We start from the raw sequence: 22,380 nt of genomic DNA, 5'->3' as shown, positions 1-22,380 counted from the left end.
GGGATGTGGATCCACATTTCGAAGCTGTTAACATGAATGTACAGTAATCATACACAACTGATGTCAGTTTTATAGCCATAATATAATAAGGGTTCTCATTTGCAGGTTATAGGTTGGCAGAACAGTGCCTCATACTTCATTACTTGTTCTGAACATGTAAATACTGCGGTTTGATTTATCTCTATAAGATAAATTGACCCATGATCAGAGGAATGGCTATTTTTTTTACCTGTGCTTGACAATTCAGTCTGGATTTCACATCAACTCTCGCACCACGTCTAAATTATGAAATGTATCTTCACTCGGAGGTAGCCAGCTTCTTAGAGCTGAATTTTAAAAGCTGAGGTATTTCAGACAATGCAACAAGACACCTCTTTACACTTGATCATTAGATTCAGGAGTAGAATGAAAAGTATTAATATTCTGTTTCTTTCTTTGTGGTCTGTATGTCTTTATGACACAGCCATTATCTCACTTTTAAGTGAGGAAGTCCAATAGAAGTAAAAAATGTATTTGTAGGTATCTCATAGCCTACAGCTTGGAAAAAAGAGGTGAGAAGCTACAGTGGTGCCAAGCCAAAATACATAAGGATGGTATGCATACCACACACGGTGAAAATACTGTCACCCGTAGGCATTACCTGGGAATTTTAGACGATCAGGTAGTTACGTGAAGGTACTTAGTCTGTTGTAGTTAATAGCTTTGAGCGTTACAGCTGAGAATGCAAGTAAAACTTTATTCGTCCTATGCAGTGTTTACCATTAGTTGTGATTGTTAAGGTGCGTAAATTGGGTGTCAATCAACACAGAAAGCCCTGTCTTCCAGTGAGATACTGAAATACTGTCTCCCGTTAAAGTCAGAGGCAAACACGTACTAGAGCCAGATTTTCAATCAAGAACATTAGTTTGGTGTAAGAAGGTTAACTTCTCTATGTTTACATAGGGCAGTCTACATGTAATTCTGGATTTCTGTTAAGCAAGCTTTTACTGATTCCTCTGATTATTGCTGTAATGTATACGGTTCATATAGCTGGTCTACTGCCATGAAGTCCAAGTGGCGTTACGTGATGCATTAAATACTGGGAAGAGCATTTGTCACGCACCATTTTTACCCCACAGCTTTCTCCACTGGGGAGTATTTGCATCTATGGGAAAATTATGTCTGTACCTATGTACACGCTCACAGATAATTACTTGGTTCTTCTGCTGGGTTTATGTGCAACACGTGGCATCGCTGTGTATGAGGACGAAGCAGGGAACTCGGGGCATGGAGGATAAAGAGAGAAGTTTTACTCTGGTGCTCGTGCTTCAGAAGACAACTCAAAAGTTTCCTGATCCCTGAGATGATTTTAAATAGCTGTGGTAACAATATTTCCTTTGATCTCAATAAAATTCAACACAAAGGGAAAAGATCTTCCTGAAAAAGATCCTGACAGGACCAGGCGTTGGGAGCAGAGAGATTGGTAATCTCTGTGTTAGGGGCTCAGAACCAGACCTCAGCGCTGGTCGGTGCCTCGGGACACTTTCACCATCGAGTGCGGAGTGATTAGGTTTCAACAGCAGATGAGAAGCTTTATTTTTAATTTTAGAAGTATTTTATACTTCTTTAGCTGGATACGTACAAAACTGCTCAGTGACACGCAGAGCTAATCATTAATTTCCACAGTATGTCATCCCCAGGACCGCTGCTTGAATCCAGGTTGAAAATGAAATTACATTGTCCAGCATAATCAGAAGTACATAACCGTGGTTTCTGATGGGTTATAGAGTAACGACTGCAAAAATTCAGTCAAACAATATATCTGTCAAGAAAGGAAAAAATAATGAGCCAGAAAACGAATGAGGGAACGTGCGGGTTTGGGTTGACTCCTACCATGCTCCAGCCAGGTGAAACTCCCTCGTGAACCAGGCACGAACTGTGGGCAACCATTTTCCTTGGGGGAGGAAGAGAGAGGCCGTTTCTGAAATGGGTGGAACTTCGAACGGCAGCTATTGAAAGCTGATCTGGTCTCGCTGGACTGTCTCTCAGCCGGTAAATACACATGGCACTATTGTTTGAGTAAAACCGAGGAGAAGGCATGTTGCTCTCCGCTGTGCTGCCCATGAGCTTAATCAGCTCATCAGAGGGGCTGCAGTGGGGGGCCTGGGGAAATGAAGTTTTAAGAAACATTAAAATATACCTTTTACTTTTTCCATCATCCTTCAAGCTTGTTTGTGTAGCCTGTTTGCATGATAAACTTGTCAGGGAAAGGTCCATTTCTTCCTGTGTTTGCTGAACACTAGCACAGTGAGATCTCACCTTAATTAACAATGATTTCAAAAACAGTAACGACCCCTCCAGCGCAGTGGCTGCTTCTCGCAGCTGGAGCTTTGATTGAGCAACTCGGAGAGTGCTCCGTGCCAGCTGCTAAATTGCCAGTCCTGCCTCCTACGGACCGTGGATGGCAGCTACCTGAGCCCTGACTCAACGCCTCTCAGCCCCTGAAACTCCACAAAAAGCACCAGAATTGGCACATCTGGAAGCGGACAGGGCAGTATTCCCAATGCCAAAGGAGCTGCCGCAGGGGCGAGGGCTGCGAGCGTATCGGGGCGCGAGTCCTTCCCTGGATCCAGCTCCGCGTTGAGGAGATTGGTGAGGACGTAGGAAAAGGCACTCTGCACCTCCTGAATTACCAATCCAGCATTTTGGGAAACCAATAGTTTCAGATTGGTCACGTTGCTCTTGTAATGTTCTGTCTGATAATCTCAACAGAGCAAAATAGGTGCAGATATCTCAGATACCCTGTGATAGAATAGTGAAAACTTCAAATTCTGACTCATTTTATTCAAAACAAAAGGATTCTACAGCACGGGCTGAAAGATTAGGCCACCAGGAGCATGCAAAAAGATGCTTCTTTGGGAGGATTTGAGGATTTGGTGGGTATGCTTGGTATAGATCCACCAGTCACAAGTTACCTTCTTCCACTACATTCCTGGATCTGAGTTATTCCCCACATTAGCTGATAATAAATAACCTGGTTTTAGTATTCATATAGATACAGATACTTAAAATTCATATATACTGAAACAACTTTGACGAAACTGTTCTCTGTAGATTAAGATAAGCAACTGGTATCTCAGATGAGGTTGAAGGGTGTCCACGTTTTTCCTGTAAGGAATGCTGACTGGCTGTTTGAGACCTATGGTTAGAAAAGAACTTTAAAATCTTCTTATTTTCAGTCATGTCCAGTCATCCAGCAGTGTATCGGATACGTTGCATCCTCCTAATCTTCACTGCACTATTTTCTGAAGTCTTTTACACTTGCTTGAGGTCAGGTTGATGAACAAGAGGAAGGGGACTGTGGGTAATTTTCCGTTTATGGCATTTTCTTAGTCATGTGGGAATGGTTGTTTCTGCTGAAGTAAATACTGATGATATTTGCATATGAATTTAGGCTTCAATGTCCAAACATGTCAACATTTTGTTAAAAAAATGAGCATTTCAGTGGTTATTTTCTGTTTTAAGCCCCTTCTGCTGAGTCCAAGGAAGGAACTACTGCACTTACTGAAGTAATCTGCATTTTACTGCTAATCCTGAGGGCCGTGGGTAAGACACTGCTTTCCTACTAGCAGGGGGGATAGCGCTGGTGGGCTTTGGACATAGGGCATTTCACAGCTGTAACACCCCACAGAAAAACATTCCCAGTGAGGGTGTTTAGTTAGAGGAAGCACAGGATACAGGACAAACAATTTCTGTACATCTCACGCAGAGCAGTTTGCTCCTGAAGTAGTTGTAGTATTCTTGGCACAGCTGGTCTTTGTGCCTGAGGTTGCCTCTCGAATATTAAGGGCCAGGTTCGTGAAGAAAAGGCAAACATGTCTTCTAGAAATTAGTTTTTAAAAATTCAAGAAAATAACCCTTGTATACTTGAGTTGAAGGTGTGCAGGAGTTTTCCTACCAAAAGAAAAAGAACAGAGAGAAGATCCAGGTACAATAGACTGGGACAGAGCACGGCGGCTGGCGCTGTAGCTGCCCGAGCGGGAGAGGTGCTTGTGCAGAGGCTGCCTTTGGGAAGGCGCGAGCACGGCTGTGTGAAGGACCAGCGGTGAGGAACTTCCACCAGGGTAGCCTGGGTGATACATCCCCCTTCTCTGCAGCCTCCTCTGAGACTGTGGGGTCCTGCTGCCGCTGGCCTCGCGCCAGGCTCAGTTATCCTTTGTCCGCCGCTCAGGCAAGCAGCGGCGTGTTGTGGCCCTTGTCACCAGAGCGTTCCAGACTTCTGTAGTTGTTGCTGGATCACGTATGCGTAAGATAGGAAAGACTTGTTCTTATTTTTACAGTGAATGGTCTCACCCGTCATCGCTCTCGCGCTGTCTTCTCCGTTCACAGTCTGCAGCTGGGTTGGCAGCTCCAAGAGGAGTTGAGCAGGAGACGGGCAACTGCTGTGAACTTTCTCTCTTTCAAAGCCTAAGCCCTCACACCCATAAATTGCTTGGTAATGCCTCGCTTGGTCTCTTCCTGTCGTGCCTAAAACCCAAATACACAAAAACAGGGATCCACAGCAAAGGTTTTTAGATTCCATAAATTAATCCTCAGAGTTTGTGAAGGGAGTAATGAAATAATGTTTTGAGAAAACCACCAGGGTCTTCCCTTCTCCCTCCCTAAACATAACTTTCAATAATTTTAGATTTGAAAAGGTCTCTTGACAAAAGATCTGGAATTGAAAAAGAAGAAAATAAGAGCCAAGTCCAGGCTTTGAACTGACATTTTAGTGGCAGTCCTACACACATGCAGAAGGATATAAAGGGAACATCTGCATCTCATAATTGTTGTCACAAGAAGAAAGGCCAGTAATGTTCTTAAAGTCTGAAATGGAGATACGATGCCGATAGGTGTCTGATGTGCATCTTTGAACACAGACGATGCTTTTAAGGGCCTCTCAACAGCAGCTATAAGTAGCTCAGTTTGACTACTCCCTTTTAAAAAGAGGAGTTATTGCAGAAAATGGAAAGTCAGAAGAGATAAGTACTATGGGCTGCTTTGGGGTGAAAAGAAATGATTATGTTATTAATATTTAAATAACAACTACTTTTACAGATACGAGGTATATACAGTATGTATAGCAAAAAGTAACACAAATAAGATTTCTATTTGATCTTGAGGTCAAATCAGGGAAAATTCCTTTCTGGATTCTGGGAGCAGGAGGAAGGAAGGAAAAATGAAAGAACATTCGAAGATGGAAAAAATAAAAATCCAGACTTAGAAGACAGCGCCTGTTCCCACATTTTCTCCACCACACATTGCTGTAGATTTGAAACTATCTACAATACCTTGTCTGTCATTTTATCACCTGCTAGCAATACACCAGTGTGGTCTTTTAAGGGAAATACCCCGGTTGATTCCTATTGACTTTAAATAGGAAGAATACATGGGAGAAATTAGAGGAAAAACTACGCAAGACTGTAAACACAGAACGTAAGTGTTCTGGGCATATTCTCCAATTTTCAGGTATTACCACCAGGTTTGATGCATCAGTTGGGGAAGCAGCAGTAGCTCTTAATTTGAAATTTCTCCTGAATTGCCTTCATGTGTATGCCTTTTCCTTACTATGACTAAAAAGCCTCTGTGTTGCATGTAGTGATTTTGGTGGCTCTCTAGGAAAGTCTTTGTACACGATAAGATGTATGGATGTGTTTTCCTAAGTGCTCATGCAGACGGGTGGTGATAAAAAATTCCTGAAGCAAGCCAATATAAATTAAAATCCATCTGTATCCCAGGTAATAAAAAAGCAGCAGAACTATCCTGCAGCACTCTACTGTTTAGTGATATGATGATCTCGCTGCAGCGTCTTTAGCTGAAAATAAGTAAAAAGTCTTTGCCCTGTGTTTGAGAGGTATGGCTTTTGTAAATTAAACCTTCTATATTTACTAGCTAGGATAACACAAGAAGATTGTTACATAAATATGTGTAACTCTCAATGCTAAGAGACAGATTTTTTCAGTGTTAGTAAGTCAAAAGAAAGCCTAAACATTTAAATGCATGGAAATTAAAATGTCAAAAAACGGATTCCAAAGGAATGGGAAACAAAGATGTATTAGTTTTCCATGGTATTTCTTAAACAATGAAATAACTGAAGCCAGCAAAATATGTTGGCAACAATGTAAAATGGTAAGAAGAGAGTTGAAAAATGGAAGTTTATCCTTGGGAACAGTTTGTTACCAAATAGCTGTTCTTTGTTTTCAAAATAATAAAAATGACTTAGATTATGTGATGTTGTTCGTCACTGAAGTTCTGAAAAGCTGATTTAAAAGAAACCTTTACAGGCTTCTTTCTTTGTGTAGTTTTCTTTTAATCTGATGAGTAGCTTTGGCAGATGAATGTATCAGTGATGAAAAACCGGATTTTTATGGGGGTCATGGCTAGTTAAGAAAGGGAATGCATTTTTACAGTTTTCTATCATTGTAGTATGTCTTTGATGCGAGGTCTTTAAGCTGAAATTTTTAGGGGTAGTTTTAAGAAATCCTTAAAACGGATGGTTTTTGTTTTATTTAGCATATTCTGATCTGGCCTTCCAGTAATTTTAAAAATGCTTCTCTGATCTTGCGGTAAAACACCTTGGCTGAATGATTTTAAGACCAATATGAATTTGAGTGTTGTAGCAGTTCAGTATTCTCAGCTAGGTTTGTCTGAATTTCTTGATGCACCGACTCTGAAAGTCTCAAACCCTTTTTTTTTTGTACTGAGTGTAGCTGCTGAAGTAGACATTCACATAAAAGTAGACCTGAAAAAACTGTCCGTTGTTGACCGGCAGTCCATAAACATACTTGAAATTGCCCAGCTTTTGCTCAGAGTGGTTAGTAACAGAGATGTTTTCAAAGCTGAATTTATCAATGTATTTCCCTATGCAAGGTTTGGTATCCAAAATTCATTGCTATTTAAAAACAAAAGTTTGACTTATTGGAGATTTAGAGCTGGGGCTCTAAATTGGCTACAGGCAGTGGTCTTTTGCTAGGCGAATAAGCGGGAGTGTTGATGAGACATTGTATGGGATGCTGTTTGTGGCTCTACTGCTATTAAAAAAGCATTATTTTCTGTACCTACCTTCTATTTTCTTTGGCTAATGAAACACCTATAAAATGCTTATGCAGTCCTGTCACATAATTAATATGAAATTATTGAGTTCTTTTCAAAAGGAATTTTACTAGATTGTCACCTACCAAGAGCTCTGAGACACCTTTATGTTTTACTGAGAAGCCATATACAAAAATCCTGTTGACCAGCTTGGGTTGTTCCTGAGCACATGCAGCATTGTCTCCGGTCATCTCCCATCCAAAAGATTAGTGCAAGTTGGAGAAGGGTAGTGATCGGCCATAAGGAGGAGTACAGAACATGGAAAAAAATTGTATTGGTAAAAGATTTCTAGGCATTTAGGTCACAAAGGAGTCACTGGTGTTGAATTTCTCTTTTGCATAAGGTGGGCCATAAGATTTCTCTTTGCTTTAGTGACGGGTACAAGCGCGGCAGCTCTGGTAACCTTTAAAAGACTATGCGATCCTAATTAAAATTTTTCAGGGGCTGGGCAGTTCACCACAATTATTGGTGAGGGGCGTTCCTATCACTTTTGGAAATGTATCTAATTTCAAAACTGAATTTGTCTCACTGCATTTTCCAGCCACCCTATCTACCAGCCTGAAGAGCTCCAAAATCTCTTTTCCATGCGTAGCTACGCGTACGCTGTGATCAAGCCATGCTGTTCGCTCTGAGTTCTCAGGTGGTTCAAACAAAGGCATATTTTTCACGTCTTTCGTCATTCTTGTGAGTCCTCTTTGAAGTCTTTCCAGTCTGATCTCCCTCTGGAACTGCAGCCTCCAGAGCTGGTCTGGTGTTCCTGGTTCATCAGGAATAGGCATCGGCATCAGCGTCAGGTGTAATACAATTTTTTGTTGTAGTGCTGATCTCCCCATAGGTAAGAATTGAATTAAGGTTACTCCTGTAGGAGTTCCCGTTGATCTGATTATTCACCTCTGCTTCCAAGATTTATTTTTTTTAGAGTAAGTCTACTCTGCAGACTTTGGTATAATCGAGAGGAGCAAGATTAACAACCCCTGAAGCTACAGTGCTTCTCCTGCTTGTGGAAGCTGCAGTCTGCTCAGTAGACATAACCCTTCATCACTGTTCCCCTCCGTAGACACTCTTACCGCGTGAAATTGGTCTATAGTCTTTATTTCCAGATGTGTGATCTGATACTTGGCTGCATCTGCCTGCCTGCTTCATTGTTCATCACCTTCCCAGCTGTCATCTGAGAACTTTTATCAGAGGTAGTTTTGACTTCCTCCAGGTTACTGATAAAAATGTTGAGTGCAAGGCTGAGAATCAGTCCCCGCGGGAGTCTATTAGAAGCATTGCCGCTCAATTTAATCATTTAAAATCTATTGCATATGCACCATATTCATTTTATATTTTATTAATCAAAATGTGAGATATAAAGTCAAATGCCTCATTGAAATCTAAGAATATTAGATCAAATTTGCAGTCTGATAGAAATATAAAATTAATTTAAAGTGATTCATTGTCCATAAAAATTCGTTCTTGGGCATTAATTATTCCATCCTCTTTTTGTTCATCATTAATCAAATCCTTTCTCTGCTAATCCAGTCCATCAGCAGCAGCAATATCAAAATCTCTATTTGACAGTTCCCATTTACCCTGTTTAAATGTCACAATATTATAGAACAAAGATAAATACCGTTCTTTGTTTGCTTTGTCTCCTAGCACTAGGAATAAGGGGACAATCAGCAACTGAGGAAAAAAAAAAGTCTCATTCAAAACCAGTCAAGGCTGCCTCACACTCCCTCTGGCTGTAGGACTCGCTGCCACAAAAAAGGGTACTTTAAGAACCCCCAAAAAGTAGGTCTGGTGCACTCTTTGGCAGTGCCTGGCCACACCGACTGATGGAGACTGGGCGGGCTCTGTTCGGTTCAGGATGGCATTTCCTACGTTCCTGTATGGACAAATAGAATATCCAAAATTCGAATAATTAGCACTAAAAGAATATAAACTATAAGAAGATGCATGGCAAATAAGCTCTTGGAAAACCAAACACTACTTGGGTGTGGGGGCCACTTCTGAGGGCTTCGTGCCTTGCTTCTGTTTCATGACCAACCATGGAGACACCTGGAAGCCAACGTGTGTCCCTGGTGTCTCTGCACAGAACGGGCGCTATGAAACCTGAGATCGGTTTATCAGGCCACGTGCTGAGAGCTGCGCATAGGAATGAGTTTAAGAGAGGAGGGAATTAGGGATTAGGTAAAGAGAAGAGGACAAGCACACCGAGTTGAGTAGTCTGTCCAGTTGCAAACTGTCTAATATTCCTTGCTTTGGAGGTATTTCAGGCAGAGGTAGTGGGATGCTAGGTGAACACTGTTAAGACTTTATTCCTCGAATGAATCTAAAGAGTTGGGGTATTAGGGTTGTGTTAGATAGAGCTCGACCTCTTGTGCTTCTTGCTAGAATTTGTTTGGGAGCTGGAAATACACTGGTGAAAATCCCGGCCCGGGTGGAGCCCACGGAAGCTCTACTGCTGGGTTTCATCTGGGCGAGATTTCAGTTGGTTTGTTTTCCTTTCGTGATGACTTTGGCTTCCTTCTTTTTGCAGCGTGGGTCTCGGTGTCCTAGGTGGGAGGCTGGAATGGCGTTTTAATATTAATCTCCTTTTTGTCCTCTAAAAGGCCCCAAGCCAGCCACTGCAATTAATGAAACTCTTCGAATGCTCGAAGGGTAGCGCATATAATGCTTATCTGAAATTAGACTACAGTCCTCCCACGCGCTGCAGAACGCTGATCCCTGTTAGATGAACTGGCTGGGCAGTGTGTACTGTGTCGAAAAGCCAACAGCTCATTTGAAAAATCAGTGATGAATTAAAAGTAACAGATAATGGGAACAGGACTGAGATAATAAAGTATGGAATATTCAAAGTTTATCAGATATTTTAATATATCCAATATTTTCAGATAATTAAAATTACCCCCAAAAGATAATCTTACAGGAACATATTCTCGGAACGCAATTTGTTTTCAACAATATTAATGGGAGGCTACAATAATGTAGCGTATTGTGCAGAGTATATGTAGGATAGATTTCTGTAGCTATTATTACAACTGTCCAATCAAAGAAATCTCTCTGTGTAATTTCTACAATTATTTAACTGCTAATTTGATTCTAAAATTGTCTTTCTAGGCAATTATTGCTGAAAACAATGCTATCTACTTGTGCACACACGGAAAAATTCTTAACATCATTGTAGCCAGCCTAAATTCACTGCATTGATGTTGGATAGTTTAAACTATTTGGGTATTTCCTTGACTAATTAGGTCTAACCATGGGTATCTTAGCTTTCAGATCTGGCCTGGTCCTGCTCGCGTGGGAAGCAATAGGAGGAATCTCAGGGACCTCAGAGAGTGTGGACTGAGTCTCTGATCTGGGAGTCGGGTCTGAAGTACGGGCTCTTTCTCCTGTGAAATACCACTAAGTTTATAGAGATACACCTGGGAGAGGTGTTTTCAGAAAGGGGAATTTTGCCTGTTTGTGTCACAATAATGACCAAGGAAAAAGGCGAAAATGTATGGAGGGCATTAAATATACAGGATGACACCAATGCTCTCCTAAAGCGCATGCTTAAAGAAATTGAAGTTGCCATTTTAAGGTGCCCAACAAGTTGTACCGCTAATCTGTTGAGCCCTTCAGTGACTAGGACAGTGCAAATAAAATACAGTAAGGAATAATCTGGAAGCTAAATAACTGTAGTGCGACATTTGAGTTACCCGTGCCTTAAAATTGGTTTTCCCCCTTCAATAAATGGTAGGTGGTTTCAGTAGATACAATTGTTAGCCAGACAACGGAGTACAAAGTGACCTGCGTTAGTTAAACCGGTGCAGTACTGAGACATCTGTGCCTCTGCTGTATGTGAATATGACATTTTCAGGAATACCATGAACTTTATTTCAGTTCAGAGTGGCATGTAATTGTTGTTTTGATATTGTTGACTTCTCTTTCTAGAAGGAAGAGAAAAATACAGTGATATGTGTATTTTAAGTGTTCTTATTCGTGCTTTTTTTGTTTTGAAATCCAAATACGCTTTGGTTGAGAGTGAAGACAATCAAGTATATTGATTCATGCTTCTCTTTTATAGAAAGTTTGGTCTGTCTGTGGTCTCTCGTGGTTCCTTTGCTTTCGTAGAAAAATAGTTTGTGAGTAATTAACTTCAAAAAAGCATACTTCTTACCTCACATCATCCGCTAGTAAACTACCAGGTTCTTAAAACGGTAAGTCAGTTTGTGTGTGTGAAAGCTGCTGCAAGCAGCAGATTCCACCTTTTCAGTATCTGTGCGTATATCTGGGCGTTCCAGCATATCTTGGTAGAAGTAACATGGTTTTGCCTTTTAAGCACTGACTGTGTACTTCTGCAAATGAAGATTTATTAATTACAGAGCACCTTCCTCTTTTACAGTCTTTTTAATATCAGAGGAATGTCATTCTTTCTCTTCAATGCTATTTAAACATATGGAAAGTTTAAAAAACCATGATAGCAATTATGTAATGAAAAGTAATGCTCTATTATTACTCTGTTCCTGTATGAAGACTTATTCCCATCAGAGTAACACTCATAAACCTTTTGTTATATCAGTACTCCTCTCAATGGTAATATTGGCATTTATTCTTGTAAATAATTGAAGGATTGCCATTTTAGCAGATGCCACAGTCTCCTTAGGGAAGCTATTTTTTACAAATATTACCACTGCACCTTTGATAATTTCCGTGTCTAAAAGGGGAACATAATCTCACTTTGGAGCAAAGAATGTACTTTATTTGCTTTCTATTTAATACAAGTGGATTCTTATAACTGAGGTGGCAATATGATTTGGAAAACTTAGATTAAATGGAGTTTTACGCACGAGTTTATTTTTTGTTCTCAAAAAAGTGTTGATAGAGTGGCATTTAAATGAGGTTTCTGGTGCACATTTTTGTCAATGGGGTATAATAGGGATTATTTTTAAGAACTTGCCAATGTGTACGTATCCCATTGTGTGGTAAAAATTGTTCTTAGGAGTATTTTTAGGCTCACTGGTTAAGCTATCTTTGCTGGAGAAAACATAGTAATACTCAAGGAAAGAGATCGTGGAGTCACTTGAGCAAGGGTCCCCTGTGGCTCCCCCAGCGCTTGTAGGGGATGTATTCTCTCAGCTGGGAAACCAGGGGGGTTCTTCAGCTTCTTGAAGAAATATTAAATATCCTTCCAATGTTTTGGAATAAAAGAGATGAACATAAGCAGAATTTGCAGCGTAGCATCTCTATTTTTACACTGGACCTCCCGTTTAAACCCGCAGTTCTCACTCCCATTCTCTAATCGCCCTCGTGTGCACCAAGGCACCGGGGAGGTGAGCCCTCCCGCTGCCAGGGCACACCTCCGAGGCGAGAGCTGCGTCCCAGCTAAAGCACCAGCAAGTCCCAGCGAAGCACCAGCAGATGCAGACGCCGTCCGCGGGAGGGTTCACGTCCTCCGGTCTGCGCTGAGCGTGCCCCCCGCCCGCGGGGCTCGGCGCCCGCGTGCCCGAGGTCGTACGGGCAGTGGCCAGAGCCGCTCTGCAACCCAGAACAGGCAGTGTCTGTGGAGCCGGGATTTGTTGATTCATCTGGAGTTTTCCAGCTCTTCTGCGATGTTTCCATGTTGGAAACTGTGCCACATGTGCGATGCTTTTCGTTTTGTGGGGCTTCTGTACAGCACGTACTTTCTGTGTTGACTGCCTGCCCGCTGTTCCTCCAGTACTGTACCGGCACATGTCAAACACTTTATGGTCTTCACTGGAGTGTGCAAGTGTCTGAAAGGTATTAGTTACCCTGCTTTTGTGTCTGCGTGGGCTTTGTTGCACGGCTCCTGATCACAGGGACTCTAAGAGATAAAATTATGTACACTTATTCATATATCAGCTTTAAAGAATTAATTTACTTTAACTAGCATTTGCGTTCGCTGCACTGACAGAAGTATTTACATTCAATTAACTCAGGCTTTTAAAATCCGTGTTATTGCACATTTTGCTTCCAAAATTTCATGAATTGTAGGAGCATCACCAATGCTGAGTTAGTAATACATTCAGAGAGCAGAGATCTTGCTGTATTGAAAACCATTTCTTTTCTTTATGTATGTATTGTGAAACAGTTATCATGGGGTATTCTCTCACTGTAAATCCAGAGGAGAGAGAAGGCACCCGTCCGTTCTGCTGTGACTTATTTCTGTACCCGCGGTTGCTTTTGCTGAGTTAATCTCAGCGTAAAACATCCATTTTTCTTCTCCGCTTTATGTTCACTTTGGTCGACTCAGTTTAGACAAATTTACAGTGTTAGCCATCTCAGTGGCTAACAGCACTTTTTTGGGAAGTTTTGCAGAAAAGAGGCAATATAGGTCTGAATGTATTTCTCCTCAGCGCCATCTGCAAGCAGTGATGCTCTCTGAAGGCCGCGGGCCACCGAGACCTGTAATATCGAAGACCTCCATGAGACCCAGAGAGGCTGCTCCTTCCTCGGCATCACAGTCTCCATTTTGGCTTTGTGTTTGTACATTCGCTCGTGCAGAAACACGTTATGCATTTCTAAATTGACGTATTTACCTAATTGTTTTTAATAGTTGTTTTTTTCAGGCCAGCTGATTCGTACACTTTCCTGAGCATTTAATTTGATTTCTACATTAGTTCTGTATCGGCGAGTAATTAGAATAGACAAAGAAAGAATAAGTAGGACTTAAGTTATGAAACAAAACTGCTACGTGAATTTATTGCCTGTGGTTCTTCGGGACCCAGTCATCTGCTACAGCTTCTTTTAATAGCTCCTTCTGACTTTAATGTCATCAAAACAAATGTAGCATTTTGTTCTTGACTCACATTTGGATTCTGCTGCTTCGCTGTTGGCACCAAAGGGGTGGGAGTGCTGCCCCTGAAGTCTGGTGTACCCAAACCGCCGGGGATGTATTGCAGAGCCTGCCTGACGCCCCCCCCCCCACAGTTACCTTCCCTTAGTCACTTCACTAAGTGACGGTGCTGGCGCTGGCAGAAGCCTTTAACAAAAATATTATTGACTTCTATGGGATTTCGTAAATGCATCGATTTTCAATACAATTTGAAAGGTAACGTGCAAGAAACTCTAGCTAACATTTTGTAATATTTTGCTTGCTTTCCTAGGGAAACAAAACTAAAGCAATGGGTTTTACCTTCCTTCCTTTTCTCAGTCCCTTTGAAACACCGACAAACGTACAACCCTCCTCAGTAACTTTTTAATCTTTTGGCCAGTTTCCATCGGGTTTGTCAGAGATAGAGATATCTGCCGTCTCAGGTTCTTCCTGCCTCCATAGATACCTGTGCCTGCAAAGATGGGCGGGAGCTGATAATAATCACTCCGCTGTTACCGGCCGGCTCCCGATGCTCCCCATCAGCAGAAGCGTGTGTTGGAGCCAGCTGGCTGGGGGGCAGGCGGGGAGCCGCCGGCCGAACACGTGGGAAGGGTTGGGGTTTCTGGGGTACACTGTGGGGCGCTGGGAGCTGGCAGCACGGGAGAAGAGGGGATGGGGCTTCTGGGGCTGGGGGGCAGGAGCTGGGATTACTGGGCTAGGAGGATGCCTTCCCCAGCAATTCCTGTTTTACTGGGGCAGGAGGGTCCTGGCCCTGCCCCTGCCCCTGGGAAGCAAACCTGAGTGTTGGCGTGACGCTGGGCAGGGAGCCGGGAGCCGCTTCTGGGCTTAGGGACAGAGAGCGATGCCAAACATCTGGCATCGCTTCCATGGACCCAGCCGCTAACAGCGCAACTCGAAGGACATTATAAACAGAGTTGTTGATTCATTCAGCCAACAGAAGGTATCAAGAAATACAAATTACCTCTTAAAAGGTTTGGCCTATATCTCCAGGCTTTTCTTATTTGAAACAAAAATCCTGTCAGCACATGGTCTTGTATATACAAACACGTATACACACGCAACGGTCCTCTTTTATTCCGTGTGCGTTGTCCGGCTGAGTATTCACTTGCAGCTCTAGGTCCTGCATTTATCACTGTGGCCGTAATTGAAACTTTTCAGCAGTTTTCCACTATGCTATTGACATTCTATTAAAAAGAGGAAAAAAACCCACCAAAAAACCCTCAGTGCACATTTTTAGAGAAGATGCAAAATTATATTCTGTCTTCCAAGATATCTTGCAGTCAAGCTATCAAGTGTCAAACACTCAACATCTTTCTGAAAATAAGTTTGTTTTTCTCTCTGAGGGATTATTCAGAAATTGTTAACTAGTATCAAGTTTATGGGTTAATCTTATAAAGAGGTAATGCAGATCACTGGTGCTCAGCTTTTTCTTTGGAGAGAGAAAAAAAGCGGACCAGATCCAATCTGTAGTTTTCAGATCAGTGATTTACATTGTAACAAAGTATGGTTTAAGATTTTATAGTAAAATAAGATGAAACGAACATAAATTTTGGTGAAAAAAGATCAATATGTTGCAGTTGGAGCTTGCAGAAATTGCTTAAAAGTAAAGAGCAAGTCAGGCTCTTGGAAGCTTCTGTCCCTGGCTCATCGCAGGTGCTGCCTCCTGGAATGAAATTAAGACCTGCTCATCAGTGCCTGGTAGCTGGGTCGGGGCTTGTGAAGGTGCTCCCATGGCTACGGGAGAGAGAAGGGAGGGTGCCAGTGAGAACTCACTGCTTTTTTGAATTTGCTGAAATGTCCCTGTAGTTCTCTTGAGGTGACAAACTGATGCGGCAACCCGTAGTGTTACTCCCTGTGTCCTGATATCAGATGTTTTAGGTATTGGAGTATTACTACTCATTGGTGGGTATAATATTGCAACTAAGATTTACATCAAGGCTTTCATGGGCCATAAGCTGAGCTTTTACAATGTCCTATTTCTTTTCACATTTGTCCTTTTTGGCCTTTTGCCAAAGAAAAAAATACTCAAAAGTACCCGAGGGTCTCTAAGGCTCAGTTTTAAAAGTGCCATAGGTACTTCAGGCAGCAGCGCTCAGTCATTTTCAGTGAGACAGCAGGTACCAGAGTAGGTGCCGACTGCCGGGAGTTAGAAAGGCGTTTAGGTGCCCACAGCTGCGATGGGAGCCTGCAAGATCCCTGGAGTAAATTAGGCACAGAAATTTTCTTGCCTTTTCAAGGGGCTGGAGGCTTCTCAAGTGAGTAGGTGTTAGGCAGCTCTCATGGCTGGCAGCTCCTGCAAGTCTTGGGAGGCACTTACATGCATCATTTGTAAATCTGCCCCTGGGGCACTCGTGATGAATTGTTCCAAGCGCTGTATTAGTTTCGTGTTTGTTTTGTCATCCGTGCAGGCACTGGCTTCTCTGATCTTGTTTGCAAGGTTATGTATTGCAGGTTATTTTTTTAGTAGTTTTTGTTCAGCTCACAGTATCTATATCTGCCTTTAGTGTTAAATACCAAAAGCACCAGCCCTTCATGTTGCTAACACTAAAGAATTAAAAATAGTTGGCACAAAACGACGTTCATTTTGCAGTAGTTAAGCAACATTGATACAATATGCTTGGCTTATTCAGTACTGCCTGCGAGCAGAGACTGCTGCTTACTTCTCTGTCTCTGACCTACGGCTCTTGAGATGGTGCACAAATGCCCTTTTATAGGTGAGAAGAATCTTTGCCCCATGCATGTGCCCATATGTATTTCTTGCTCTTTCATATGGCAATGAATGTTTTGGTAGCTATGATAGACCGGCATATTAAGTAAATGCATGTATTTGTTTGTATGTAAATGTATTGTTTGTATGTAAATGTATGGCTTGTATGCAAATGTACGTATTTCTCTATGTCCCTCCTTTTTTTCCCTGTGTTTCTGTAAGGCCAGCATCTGTTTATCTGAAGGTGACAACTTTAAAGTTGTTGTTTTCTGGAATATTTGATCTGATATAAGGTGCCTGGCTCTGTGATTTATATGTTAATGGATTAACAATCACTGCAATTCTGCAATATATGAAAGAAATAGAAGCTAGCACTTTCCCTGTCTTTATTTCCTCAAATTTGTATTCACTCACGATTTGCATTTGACTTCAGAGCCACCCACACTGCTTCACACCGGTCGGTTATACTGAGATTGCTACCGTAGCTGCGGCCGGCTCTGCAGCAGCCGTGCGCGGGGCAGTGTTTCTCCTCGCTCTCTGTGCCTGGATGTACGTTTGCCTTTCACCCTGCAATGAGAAGCAAGGCTGTTCTCCCAGGTTGGCCAGCGGATGCCCAAAGGGTTACACCTCTGCAAGGCGCCGATTTGGGATATTAAATGGAACTGTCTGTAGGATTTCTTCGTGTTATCAGGATATTTAACCTCATACTGCTCCTTTACTTTCCCAGACTTTGTCTTCCTTCCCAACTACCCTTTATTTCCTCCACGCACAACCGCATTAGGCATCCGCCCAGCGAGAACCTGGCAGAATACCTGGAAAAAATCATGCCTGTTTACCCTTTCACAAAATTATTTTGCAAAACTTGAAGGAACGGAGGAAGCGTTCCAGCGGCAGCCGCTGGCTCCCTGCACGCGTTGCACACAGACACGGGGCCAGAGCTGGTGTTGCTCGGAGGAAGGGGTGCTCCTGCGTATGGAATAAGCAGCAGCGTACTGCAGATGCTGCAGGATTTCATCCCAAAGGCGTCACGCACGCTTTGCACGTGTGCTTTAACCAGTGCATTGCCATAGAAGGGCTGTGTGCATTTACCCGGTAGTTCCCTGCTCCTCCTAATATGTTTTTCCTTTGTGCTCATTAACGGAATTAATGTGACAGGAACATGGGAACGGCGACACGTTTGTTACAGGGGCTGGATGAACACTTCTGTTTATCCCATCTGCTCAACTCTCTGTATGTCTCCATCACCGTCATCATCCTTGGGTGATGGCCTTTGCTTCATGGGGAAGAAACGTATTAAAATTCTTCAGCCTGAAAAAAAGGTGAGCAAAGGGAGATTTTTGAAATCGTGAGTTACCATTGATGGAAGCAATCATGGTAGTGATTAGAGAATCATTACTGACTATATTCATTTATTTGTATTTATTTATTACATATCTCTCTAAACCCAGGCTTCTTACCACTAATTGCTGTACAAATACCGGACTAAAAGGTAGTCCTGCCCCAACAGCTGATAATGCTTCTGTCTCCTGTTCAGTCTGCTGCTGATGGTGCAAAGCCTTCTTCACTGCTTTGAGTTTAATCTGGAGTGGTTCTCCTCTTCTCTTCAGCTCAGATTCCCAAATGACTCCGTGGGTATTTTGTGCCATCCTGCTAACATATTGCCTAAATCGGGTGTTCGGGAATAAAATGTGAACATCTTACTTCTGACACCACAAAACTGGTTTTTGCTCCCTTTCCCCAGTGATGCGTTCTTTGGTGATGACAGCATTTGCAAGTGAGAAAATGTCTGTCTTCCACTTTTCCTAGCTGAAAGTACTGCCAAATTATTTTAGGGAACTGCATGGGACATTTTTTTGATTAATCTTTTCCGTAAATGTTGAAATTGCGTTACATGATTGACATCATGGGAACTAAACTCAGTGGCTTTGGGTTGGTTTCCAATTATCATTGTGCAAACATAAAGGAGAGATAGTACAGGAAGGTTCTCTGAAAATGCCTTCTGTTCTGCCAAGCTAATTTTTTTTAATCAAACCTCTTAGAATTTATTCTGTAAACTGTTTTTCCAGCATTTCGAATTCTTGGGAGACTCCTGAATTCTGAATAGATATTGTAAAACCTGACATGAAGGTAGGCTGCTGCTTATCCTCGGGAAGCATATTCAATTCTGCTGGATTAGGGCTTTCAGAGCTTTTAAACAGTATAAGCATAGTTTAAATCTTGATAGTGAACAAGATACATTGAGCAGTGTCTGTCAGTCAGCAGTGAAATGGAATCAGCATTTTATTACTTATAGCACTGAAAGTAATTTAATGAGATTAACAGAAAAAACAATTATCTCAAAGTGCCATGGCAGATATTTGGACTATAAGTGCAGTATAATAAACTCATATTCATATCAAAATGGAAATTCATGTGTAGTGTAGCACTAATCGTTAAGTTTTTTGCATCTTTAATCAGTTCATTTCTAAATACAGCTATGAAATACCTTTGCGGTGTTGATTTTTCTCACCTTCAGCGTACTCACTGTGTTATTAGTGTCGTTTATGATATGAGTAGTTTACACTAACGCCTCAAGGTGTACATTGATAGCGTTACTATTTTTAACGGTTTATCACATTAGGAAGTCTGAACTTGATACACACCTGGTAATGTTTTGTCTTAACGTCTGATGCCTGTTTTTGCACTGGCTTCTCGGAACCTCTCAGGCGCTCGTTTCTCAGGGCAGCGTCCGGATGGGCCCTGGGGGTGGAGCGGCTGGGTGGGGCGGCACCTGGGGCACCTTCCCAGCAACTTCTCACCAGCTAAGTGTGCCCAGCCTGCAGAGTTTCTGCGTCGCAAGCAGAATTCATTTGCTATTAATTTACTGAAAACTGCTGAATATTGCTGATCAGGATAGGAGAAGCCTCCATGTTACTGTTTTTATTGAATTCCTGTTGACAGCACTCCAGTTTGGTCCTAGCACCACAATGATACATCATGATTTACTAACTATTGTCTTCTTTACATATTTAGCAGAATTCCCTGTTACAGAAATGAAATACGTGAACTATTGTTAAACTATGTATGTTGATAATTAAGTGGTGAGGTGACTGGATTTTAAGTTGCCAATGTAACCAGTATAATTTACAGCTCACACTAAACTGCACTGATTATAGCCAGGGTAAGGAGTTTTTAATAGTTGCTTGGATAACTAATTTTTTTTCTTGCTTGCGTAGTATTACCAGACAGCATTTCAAATTGTGGGGTAAAATCATTTAACTAGATCTGTCTTAAAGGTTTTAATTTCTTGTCTCCTAGAAATTACTATTGTATTTAATGTGAAACTAGTATTTTATTTGATGTCTTATGTGTGGAAGTAAATGAGGATCATTCTATAGTTAGTAGTTTAAAATAGGTTTATTTTTTTAGTAGATGATTGCTTATTATGTGTGTTTCTATGAAATTTATAGTGGCCTGAGCAGTAGGGCTGTAAAATGTAAAGTGATGTATTAATGCATTACAGCTGTACTATTAATTTTTACCCTTGTATGATTCACCTGCCCCTTTATGGTCATATATTTGGAAAGAACAAATGCCGTTACCTTAATGTACAATATCCAGACTTGAGAACCGTTTGGCGGTGGGGGGAAGCTGTTGTTGCTGTTGTTTTGTTAGTGTATAACCAGAGCATGGCACTGACATAGCAATCAGGTTGCAAGGAGGGTGCAGAAGTCTGGAAACAGGTAGGCTAACGTTGCCTTTTGAATGCTTACAGAAGAGTCTTTAATGTCATAGTCTCCTCTTATTTATTTTTTAAGCCCTTGAAAGCTTTTCTCTATTTCAGTAAGGAATGGATCAAGCACTAGGAATGAACCAGGGTTGTGAAAGGAGGGTTGCTATCTGCGAGACCACCGCCTCCGTTGTAGGATTTGGAAGATGTTTTGCACTGTGGAGAATGAACTGCAGAACGGGAAGGGTCTCTCGGGACAAGGCAGCCGAGATAGGCTTTGTGCTTTTGAACGTAAAGAGTGAACACAAGAGAGTTCGTTCGTGATGCTAATGCAAATAATTTAAATCAAATATGAGGCTTCTCTTTTTCTGAGTGTCTAGCTTGAGAAATCTAAGGCCCGATCTTTGTGTTGAGAAGAGGGAGTTTTGACAATGCTGCCAAATTCTAACAGGTCTTTAGAATGAATGAACTGTCATCTTTCGGAGGCTTGTAATGAGTAGATTTGGCTGAATAGTCATAGGGACAGTAAATGACACATTCCTTACAGTAAGATAGCTCCATCTCTGTATTTCACACTCCTGCTCAAAAGCATCTGTATGCTTATGTTTCTCAGAGAAAGAGCTGCAGTAATTTTTGAGAGGACAAAATAGCAAATTTCCTCCCTAATTTTGTTTTCTTAAAAAAAGGTAATCTGTTTTACAGAAACCCCACATCCCTGTATCTCCAAGTTTGATTTAAGAATCATCTATGTATAAAACCTCCTCTTGAATATTCCAGTTTAGCAAACATACGATGAAGTGAAAACAGGGCATTATGGAAAGAGTTCAGCAACCTCAGCCACAGGAGTCCCCACCGTGACGCCTCTGACACGGCACCGTGACACATTGACTGTGTCAAGATCAAAGCTGTAGACAAGGTCCAGGAGTTGAATTTGCACGTCCTGAGTCCCAGCCCAGTACCTCAGCGGTGGGGTATTTCTTGTCTTTCCTTCGTTTTAAGTCTTCAATTGGTTGTGATTCATGATGCTTTATAAAAAGGGCTTCACAGTGTTAGCTCTACTTTGAGAGGGAAATTTTCATTCCCCTCTAAATGAGCTGCCAAGGAGGTTACCTGGCAGGATGCAGTGTGGCAGAAGTATTTCAATCTTGAAATGGTAATAAATATTTACTGCTGTTTTTCCGGAGCTCTTTAGTATTGTTAAAATGAACAACTCTAATTACAGAATATTTGTTGAGGCTGTGATGACTCAGCCACTGGTGCAATAAACAGAGGAACAGAAACACTGTCCTTCCGTGCTTGGAAAATGCTCCTCCTGTGGTTTTATGGCAAGAGCGACTGGCGTTAGCGCCACAAATGCAGCTGTGATTTTGGCTGCCCCTGCCCTAGCGAACTTCCTGGTGCCTCAAAAGCTTGCATCAGCCATTTCTGAAAGTCTATTAATATGCAACAAAAATTAAGTAGTATTTGGCTTTATGTCTATTTTGGAAATGTCTAGTTGGTAGTGAACAGTTCTACAGTGGCAGTTTGCTATGCTCAGATCAGATCGTTGCGGTTCGTTACTGAGACAACAATCTGAGTATCACCTGCAGTGCTTGCAGCGGTAGCGCTAACGCTGATCAGGGCAACTGCTCAACTGCAGAATACGCTGTGGAGAAGCGTGCAATTTGCAGACATTACGTAGTACCTATTCCAGTTAGTTTTGAGGTTTGGAGTGAGCGGTAGATGAACACCGCTCTTGACCTGGATTTCTGGGATAACGAACCCCGGGAGAATAGGCCTGTAGAATTTTAGAAGGGTGGAATCGGTGGGTTTTACAGAAATTGAACTTCTTTTAAAAACCACTTCAGCTCAGCAGAGAGCACTCTGTGGATTCCTGTAGGGTCATTTAAGAGTTCTATAGAAAACAGATCATTCTCTGTTGAATTTCATAGTATCTTACCATAAAAGAATAGTTTACAACCTCAGCTTATTCACTGTGCCAAGATATCATTCTCTTTGGCAGAAAAACCATTTTTACCATAAGGGTGG

General features: G+C 41.8%; 1 protein-coding gene across 1 annotated transcript in view; it reads left to right on the top strand.

Annotated features, from left to right (window-relative positions):
• KIAA1549L (KIAA1549 like) overlaps positions 1–22,380 on the top strand; it is a 133,565-nt gene that overhangs the window by 1,107 nt on the left and 110,078 nt on the right. The gene's annotated exons all lie outside the window — the stretch shown is intronic.

The sequence above is a fragment of the Calonectris borealis genome, chromosome 14 (assembly GCF_964195595.1).
Source record: "Calonectris borealis chromosome 14, bCalBor7.hap1.2, whole genome shotgun sequence".
Taxonomy (NCBI): Eukaryota; Metazoa; Chordata; class Aves; order Procellariiformes; family Procellariidae; genus Calonectris; species Calonectris borealis.
The sequence above is the reverse complement of the archived record's forward strand: the minus strand, read 5'-3'. Positions and strand labels throughout refer to the sequence as shown.